Here is an 8,105-nt window from a genome sequence, read left to right as displayed (position 1 = left end):
TTAAAAAAAAAAAAGAATTGATGGCTGTCTTAAAAACAGATTTCAAGACCAGATAACAATTCCAAAACATATAAAGCTCTGGACCTTGTTCTGAGCTCATTTTGAATTTAATGGAATGGGAAAATCAGGATTTTGTAATGTGAAAATTCCGAACAAAGATACATCTATTCATTTTAATGCATGTTGCGATTTAAAGGGAGTGCAATTCCAACCTGTGCAATTCCAAATCAATTATAATCATTTCCCACCCACTGAATATTAAAATCATATTATAAAATATATCATACTTATAGAATTTCACTTCAGTTCAGTTCATTTTAAAGCTATATATAAAATATCATTAAACTAATTTATTGCAGATATGTACCCTGGACATTGCCTTTTAGAAGCAATGTATTCGGTATTTTCTCAGACTTGCAAAGGGTGTTTCAAAAGTACTTTCTTTCGAACGAAAACTGTGCCCTGTCTTTGACCCTATATTGGACCACTTCGTCCTTAACACTTATAAAACCTTTGTTAACAGCTATAGCGTTGTGTTGTCTTTTAAAAAAAAAATACTGAGTCGAGATGATACCCGATCAACTAGCAAGAGATCTAATTTTGAAGTATTTGTAAAACATTTGACATAGTAATTATTTGTAATGTAATAAGCTGTAGCTTATGATGCTCTTCAAACACTGAAAGTACTACCATTGCACATGCAAATGCTAAATCCTTCAGATCTCATAGCAAGCAAAGTTGAAAATCACACGTTCGAAATATGATGTTTCAATCTTTGGTGGACAATATGAAGAACCGGTCTGAAAAGTTTAGATTATTTTTCGGTTGTTGTCACATTAAATTCAGATACAGACATGTGTTTTGTGGTGCCATGTTAATTTCTCGTTTATATGAAAACGTGAACTTTAATGTAAGAGAGAGCATTTGCGCATCGTCAGTCGAATGTATTCGTATCTACAAAGAAAATCCAAAAACACATTCCCACCTCAATCAAAGACTTTGTAAATCCAATCCAAATTGTACCAATATCTACAGTTGAATCTGAAAACGAGTTCAGTGCCAAGAACCTCACCCTAAAAGATTAGAGAAATCATTTAGAAGTTTTAAATCTGCTTTTCATTTCAAATGACCCTCAGTGCATAGCTTTGATGCAGAAAAATTTGTAACAAATTTGATCAAGACTAAGCATTACAGTGTCCTTGACAAGCCAACTGGCAAATCATCGAACCTGCAGTGAGTCATTTATTTCGTGCATTCAACTTACTAATGTAATTTTCTTACAATTTGACTTTAGAATTTAACCATAAATGGTGTTATGTTTGTGTTGTACTCGATATGAGATGCATTCAAGTTCTAAGGTCTCCTAATTTATTTTGAAAAATATTCTCACCTCAGAAAGCTGAAACTGCCATCATTTCTCAGCATAATCACTGTCTAGATTTCCACAATGCTGATGTCACCATAGCATGGCCTCTGCAAACGATTTTTTAAAAGTCTGTTTTGTACCGTATACTGAATAATCGCTGATGCAAGAGGGGAACAGCTGGAAAATTTGCGACCACGGAGACTGTCCTTGAGGGTTGAAGAGAGCCAAAAATTGCTATGTGCGAGGTCAGGTGAGTATGGACGGAGCATGTGATTCACTTCAAATTTGTTTTCCATGAAGAGCGTCTGAACAATGGTCGCCCGATGAGGAGGTGCGTTGTCCTGATGAAAGAACACAGCTGCAGCTCTTTTCGGCGGTTTCTTTCGCAACCTCAAATCAGTTCCATAGCTTGTACCCATCATTGTGGTACCCTTAGAATAGCAGTGTGTGAGTATAACGCCTTCGCTGTACCATAACATCCCTTTTCTCAGCAATGAAGTAACTGGCGGCTGGTTCGTAGGCGAGGCTCCTTTGGTTTATTTTCATACGACGTTCGACATTCCTTGAACTATGGGACCCACGAACGCACATTGGTCACATCCATGACACCACCACAGCATGTCTGAGTCAATTTAAGATGAATATCGATGGGTGTTACTCCACGCAGGTGAAGAAAATGTATAACAACACACTGTTCTTTCGATGTAAATTATGTCATTCCCAGTATCATGGCGTTAGATAGCGCCACTAACTTCCTATGGGTCGTATCGTGATGTCATCTGGCCTCATCAACCTTCAAGAATGGATGCTTCTTCTCAAACAACTCTCACGTCTATAACTGCTTCTAGTAATGAAGAAAAAAATAGGAGACCTTAGAACTTGAATTAGATTCTTAGCAATTTATGTGCAATTCTAAGCATACCCAATGCATAGGTAAAATAAGTCCTCTCCCTTCTGATAAAATCACAAATCGCAACCTGCTTTAATGTCTAGGAAACCTCGCTGCTTCATTTCAACTAGGAATGGTATCGAGGTGAGACGAATGTGTCACCACTCAAACTTCCACAACGTACATAGTATGTCATTAAAGCAAAAAAATCCTAATAACGTTTTTTCGGCTTTACATTTCGTTCGATGCTGCAAACAGTCGAAATACGGAATTTTATCCCGACTAGATGAAATCGTGCAGCATAGGTTCACAATTGTCACTAATGGATTAACTTTGCAATTACAATAAACAAAATATACGACTTATTTGAAATATGAACAAGACATACGCTTGGTATATCTGAATAAGGCACAATTTATTTTAAGTAAATTCCTCAAATATCATACGAAAGTTTCAAAAGAGATAGTATCGTTTTAATTTTGCAGAGATTTATTTCAGTTTCGTCTCGAAATTTGAGACTTCTTTTGTCTCCGTACCATCTCTATCTTCAAAAGAAAAAAAAAGTTTTCCGAATGTCCCCGGACAAAGTTAATAATAAAAGAAAGTAATCGGTGAGTCACAGGAGTACATTGTACCCCCACATAACTGGTCTGTCGTGTCGCATCTGTGAAACAAGACGAGGCAGGAATTGTGAAAGTATTTCGTTTCAGAAAATTCCATTTGAAAAATTCAAAAAGAATGAAACTCAGTCATATACTCTTCTGATGCAGATTTATATCTTCGAATCGACGTCACCACTTCTTTACAAACGTGTACTCCCCTTACACGAAGGGGCATTCGTCTAAAGCATGATTTTATGAAAGTAAACTTTAACTGATTACATGGTTTCAGACACATTTTAAACAATTTTCATCTTAGAAAGATTTCCAAGAACACAGGTCAATGAACTAACTAGTAGCACATTGTAGTAGTAGAAGTTCACAATAGCTTGAATTCCTGTGGTAAGGAATTATAATGCTTATAAACAATATACACTTTTTGTATTGAGCGAATAGAAAATACTAGGTTCTTTTAACAGTAGCACCTCGCGTCTGTCAAATTATCTGAGGGGGGTACAAGGGGTACGACTCGAATCTACGATTTAGGGGGGTACAGTACCCCCCTTCAAAAATTTGAGGGGGTGCAATGTACCCCTGTGCCCCCCGTTCCTGCACCACTGTTCTTCATCTTCATTCTTAATGTATCCACTCTTCTTGACATTCTTCTTCACACGTCGATGAAATCGTTCCTTGATGTATCGGTGTTCTCCATTGTTTCCTTCGCCAAGTTTCTGAAGAAATTCTCCACCAAATGGTTATCCACTTCTACGTCCACGTGGTCAGCTGTTGTTTTGTCCTAATGCCAGGGATATAGTTGTCTTCTACTTCTTCGGCAAGCTGAAGCTCTACATTGGTCACACTGCCTACTACTGGCAATAGAGCTATGCAGAGGAACGTCAACACAGACGAATTAGGGTCCTCCTCTGAATAGAACTCAGAAAAAAACATATGAAACATTAAGCAACAAACATGAAAAAGTTAAACGAACCATGGATGGTATTAGAGTAATTAGTTTCTAGAGTACTCACTGGAATAATCCTTGATGCGTCTTTACTGCAGAACTGTCCTGAATGTCCTGTGGCGGTAATCTCATCGTGAACTTGGTTAAATAGCCTTGATTGTTAAGAAGTCACTTCGACGGTGTCACCTCTACGCATATCAAACACTTTCTACGGATTCAAGAATATTGTAAAATTATGTGTAGTACACAGAGATATATCATATAATTAATTATAAGTAACACTTGTATATAAATTGCTAAAATGAATGGTACTTATTCAATATGATTGTAGTATTATTGTAGATGTAGTTAAATTTATAATTTTTAATTGTGGGTTTCAACCTCCAACAAAGCAACGAGAAAGGTCTTACAAAATAAATAACGCACTTTACGCAGGATAACGTCAAGTGCATAGAAAACAAATATGAACATTCACAAACCTCACCTCTATGTGGTTTGAACTCACCGCTCAGCCATTCACCATGAAGTATCGATGAAAGTCCATCATTTTCCCAGTTGCTTGCTCTTCAACATCCATATGAAGCAACACATCAAACAAGCAAATAATTCCCAGTCTTCTAATACATAGCAGGAACTTCCTATGAATATATCAAAAGACATACACGTATATAAACGGGGTAAACGAAAATTCTTCACCTACCTTACTCCGGCTCTCGATTGGGTCATCCTTCAGGCTTCCGTCTCTCCCTTTGGTGGATAGCTGCCCTGCCCTGTGCTGTGAGACGTCCTCACCAAGAGACGCGCTGCTGGCTGTCTGATGCTAGGTCCAAGTTGCGTTTTATTTCATTTCAATACGGAACTTGGACCCTATTTAAACGGATCCGGAAAAAAGGTTCCCTAACCGTATTTAAATTGAGCCGGAAAAAGTTCCTGGACCGAATTTAAAATGACCCTGAAAAAGGTTCCTAGAGCGAATTTAAATTGATCCTGAAAATGGTTCCTGGACCGAATTTAAATTGACCCTGAAAAATGTTCCTGGACCGAATTTAAGTACTTTACATATAAAAAGGTTTTTACGGTCCAGAACCCATTTGCGCTTTCTGATTTTCTCTCCTGGACCGGAATTGGATTTATTTAAAATTCCTGAACCTTTAACAATCCTGGTTTGAATAACCAGACCAGGTCTCTAAACTGAAATTTTCACGAAACGGAACGTCGGTCCGCTCCGGTCCGGTCCATTTCCAGCCATATACCAGACAAACATTTCCAAGCTTAACATAGTGTACATGTTGCTTTCATTTTATTTTCGTATTTACTTACTAACGATCCGCCCACATCCATCTTTGCCAGACGAGATGTGTAATATCCTTTAGTGGTCTAACCTCTCTGAACGAAAAACTTTTCAAGCGCGCGATTACAAACTCGCCGCGACGTACAAAATAAAAGTTCGTGGGGTGTAAATAAATTTACGGTTGTAAATAAATAGCCATGTATGTTATAACTAGAAGGCGGATTTATATGTACTAACAAAATCCAAAATATGCACTAAAAAGGCCAAAATATGCACTTAAATTATGGACTAAAAATTTTCAAAATAACATATTTTAAGGTTCTGTGGACCTTACATGGGAAGTAAATGTATCAGTAACTCACTGAACGTAATTATAGAAATGAAAGTGTGATAAATTGTGCTATTTAGGATCACCCAAAAATACTAATTTACAAATGTTTTTAGTTTCATATAACAAAATGATTATATTACACGCATTCCTTTGTCTGCAGGCTCGCTATATATCTTGTTGGAAACACTGTGCTCTTTTAGTTGTTTCATCAATATATTATTATTTTACATTAGCATTCCAATACACTAGACGTTATTTATCGATGTTTTCAGAGCAGACTCTTGCGATTGTCAGAAATTAAGTCTTTGTACTTTGAAAATGTTCTTTCCATTTCACAAGATGCCACTGGACAGTATTTGCTCGTTTCATTTCTTGTGTTGATATCCTCATATATAATGGATTTTTCTGTGTTCAGAATTTTCAAATAAATCAATAAATTTCAGTTGTGCAAATCCTGGACATGTTTACTCCACAACACCGAATTCATCCGTTGCAGGAACTGCAAGCCTGGGTTTCTGGAAGCTATTGCTCACTGCTTCTCCAGTTCAGCTCTCTCAACTTCTCCTAGTACTGTTTTCTTTTGAACAATATCGAAAAGGAATTGGATAGACAAAGAAAGAAAGAGAAGTCTAATCTTTGTCCGTTCAAAACTATCAACGAAATTTTACCATATTTTTAATACTTCATTTAAGATTCAGATAAACTCCATTTTCATTCAAATTAACAACAAATCATAAATTGCACATGGTACAACTACAGAAATACCACAATGTTTTGGATAGCCTAGTGCAGGGATTCAACTTGCAAACACTCCGAATGTGAATCCATCACCTTAACCGCCAATTCAAAGGAAGCAATGCTGGATTCCTACATTTAACGTACTGTTCAGGCGGCGATATAGTTCGCACAGAGATAAATGTATCATAGACAGATTTTGAACCCAGGCAGCAAACAGTCTGCTCTATGAATCTGTGGTTCGCGCCTACCGTAACATGGGAGTCGAACGAACTCTATTTGTCACGTGAGATTTAATGGAAAATAATGCACAACGATAGACAAAAGAATAAGAAAAGCATATTTTTTTGTGCTGAAGGTTATGTTCGAGATATAATTGTGACAATTTTTCATATCAAAAATAGGGACCGTGTTATACGCTCATAAAAACAGCTTTAAATATATCAATAAGTACACAAATCCCACGTATGCTATCTCAGTTTCTATAGTACTGCCATCTTTCTCTTTCCAATTACTTTAATAGTAAAATTAGCACTTCAAATCACTACTACTTTCGTGAAGAAAATCTCCCAAAAATTATGTTTAATCCTCACCAGTACGTATGTTGTTTGAATATTTTGCTGCAATCCATCGAAAAACTTAATCGCAAAAAGGTATTGTATTTTTATTATGTCTAATTTAAGAATAAAATACGCCCATAGTGCATATCTTCATCATCTGACTATCATTCCCTTATTTTCTGCTGTCTTCTTATTTTGTACTCAAAGAACAGAATGATCCTTCACTAGATTATACAGCAGCATTGTCCGCAAAAATTAACATAAGTTTATAAAAATCACAATGGCCAGGCCTACACAAGCAACAAATATTTTCTGTTACCACAAAAATGAAAGCTCCCTGTTTAAGCATGGTAAATTTGTATTTCGCAAAATTTCCATTTAAGCTGCCAAAAACTACTCTAAATACCTGAAATGTATTACATGTTAAGAGCATACTTGACAATAAACGACTACTCAGTGGTAAACGCATTGTTGCCTTCTACCTACTACTCATGGAGCAATGCTGTTTCTTCTTCTCTCCTTCCGCATTTATTGTCACTTCTGCAGCACACACACACACGCTCACTCACTCACAGATTTATCAAGATGTCACATTAACAGATAATCCTCAAATAATTGGAAATGTGACTCTCATCTCTGAAAGGTCGTTGGTTGGTGAAAGGTTGGGTTTTCTCTATCTTCCCAACCAGACTTCCCGCAACACTGTGAGTTTTGGAATGTCCTTCACCCAACTAGTACCCATGAGCAGACAGAAGTATGCTATTTTTTTAATGCTGACACAAATAACGAAGAAAATAAAGCAGAAAAACTTGAAATGGACAATTACATGAAAATTACTCCCAATATATGCATATTATATGCATGTTAAGCTAAAATATGCACTAACGTCCCAAATATGCATTTATATGCACTATAATAGTTCACCAAAGTAATCCACATCAAGTGAAATGGATAAATCTGTTGAGAGCATATGAATTTTCCTTAAGGAAAAAAACATGCAAATAAGCAAAAATCCGCCCCCTAGTTATAACTACATGTAGGGAGAATATCTACGCTTATTGTAATTTTTGCTTTCGTTCATCTGTACGAACAACATTGTGAATAACTGTATAAATATAAAAATGTGTACATTTTGTAATCCCGTTTTTCCTTCAGGAAAATATGAAAAATTTCCTGTTTTAATGTTTTCAAAATCTGTTCACCTTATATATTCCAAGATCAAAATCATCAATTTACAACCGCTCTGGTAACCTTTATACACGGTCACGTATTTGACGTGTTAACCTTGAAATCTCCAAAACGCATTCCTGTCTTTTTTTTGCATTACGTCAGTCACTTTTGTTCTGCACTTCCCGTCTCCCTTCAAATTATGT

Source organism: Lepisma saccharinum, chromosome 13, assembly GCF_977018435.1.
Source record: "Lepisma saccharinum chromosome 13, izLepSacc3.1, whole genome shotgun sequence".
Taxonomy (NCBI): domain Eukaryota; kingdom Metazoa; phylum Arthropoda; class Insecta; order Zygentoma; family Lepismatidae; genus Lepisma; species Lepisma saccharinum.
Note: the sequence above shows the minus strand (reverse complement) of the source record.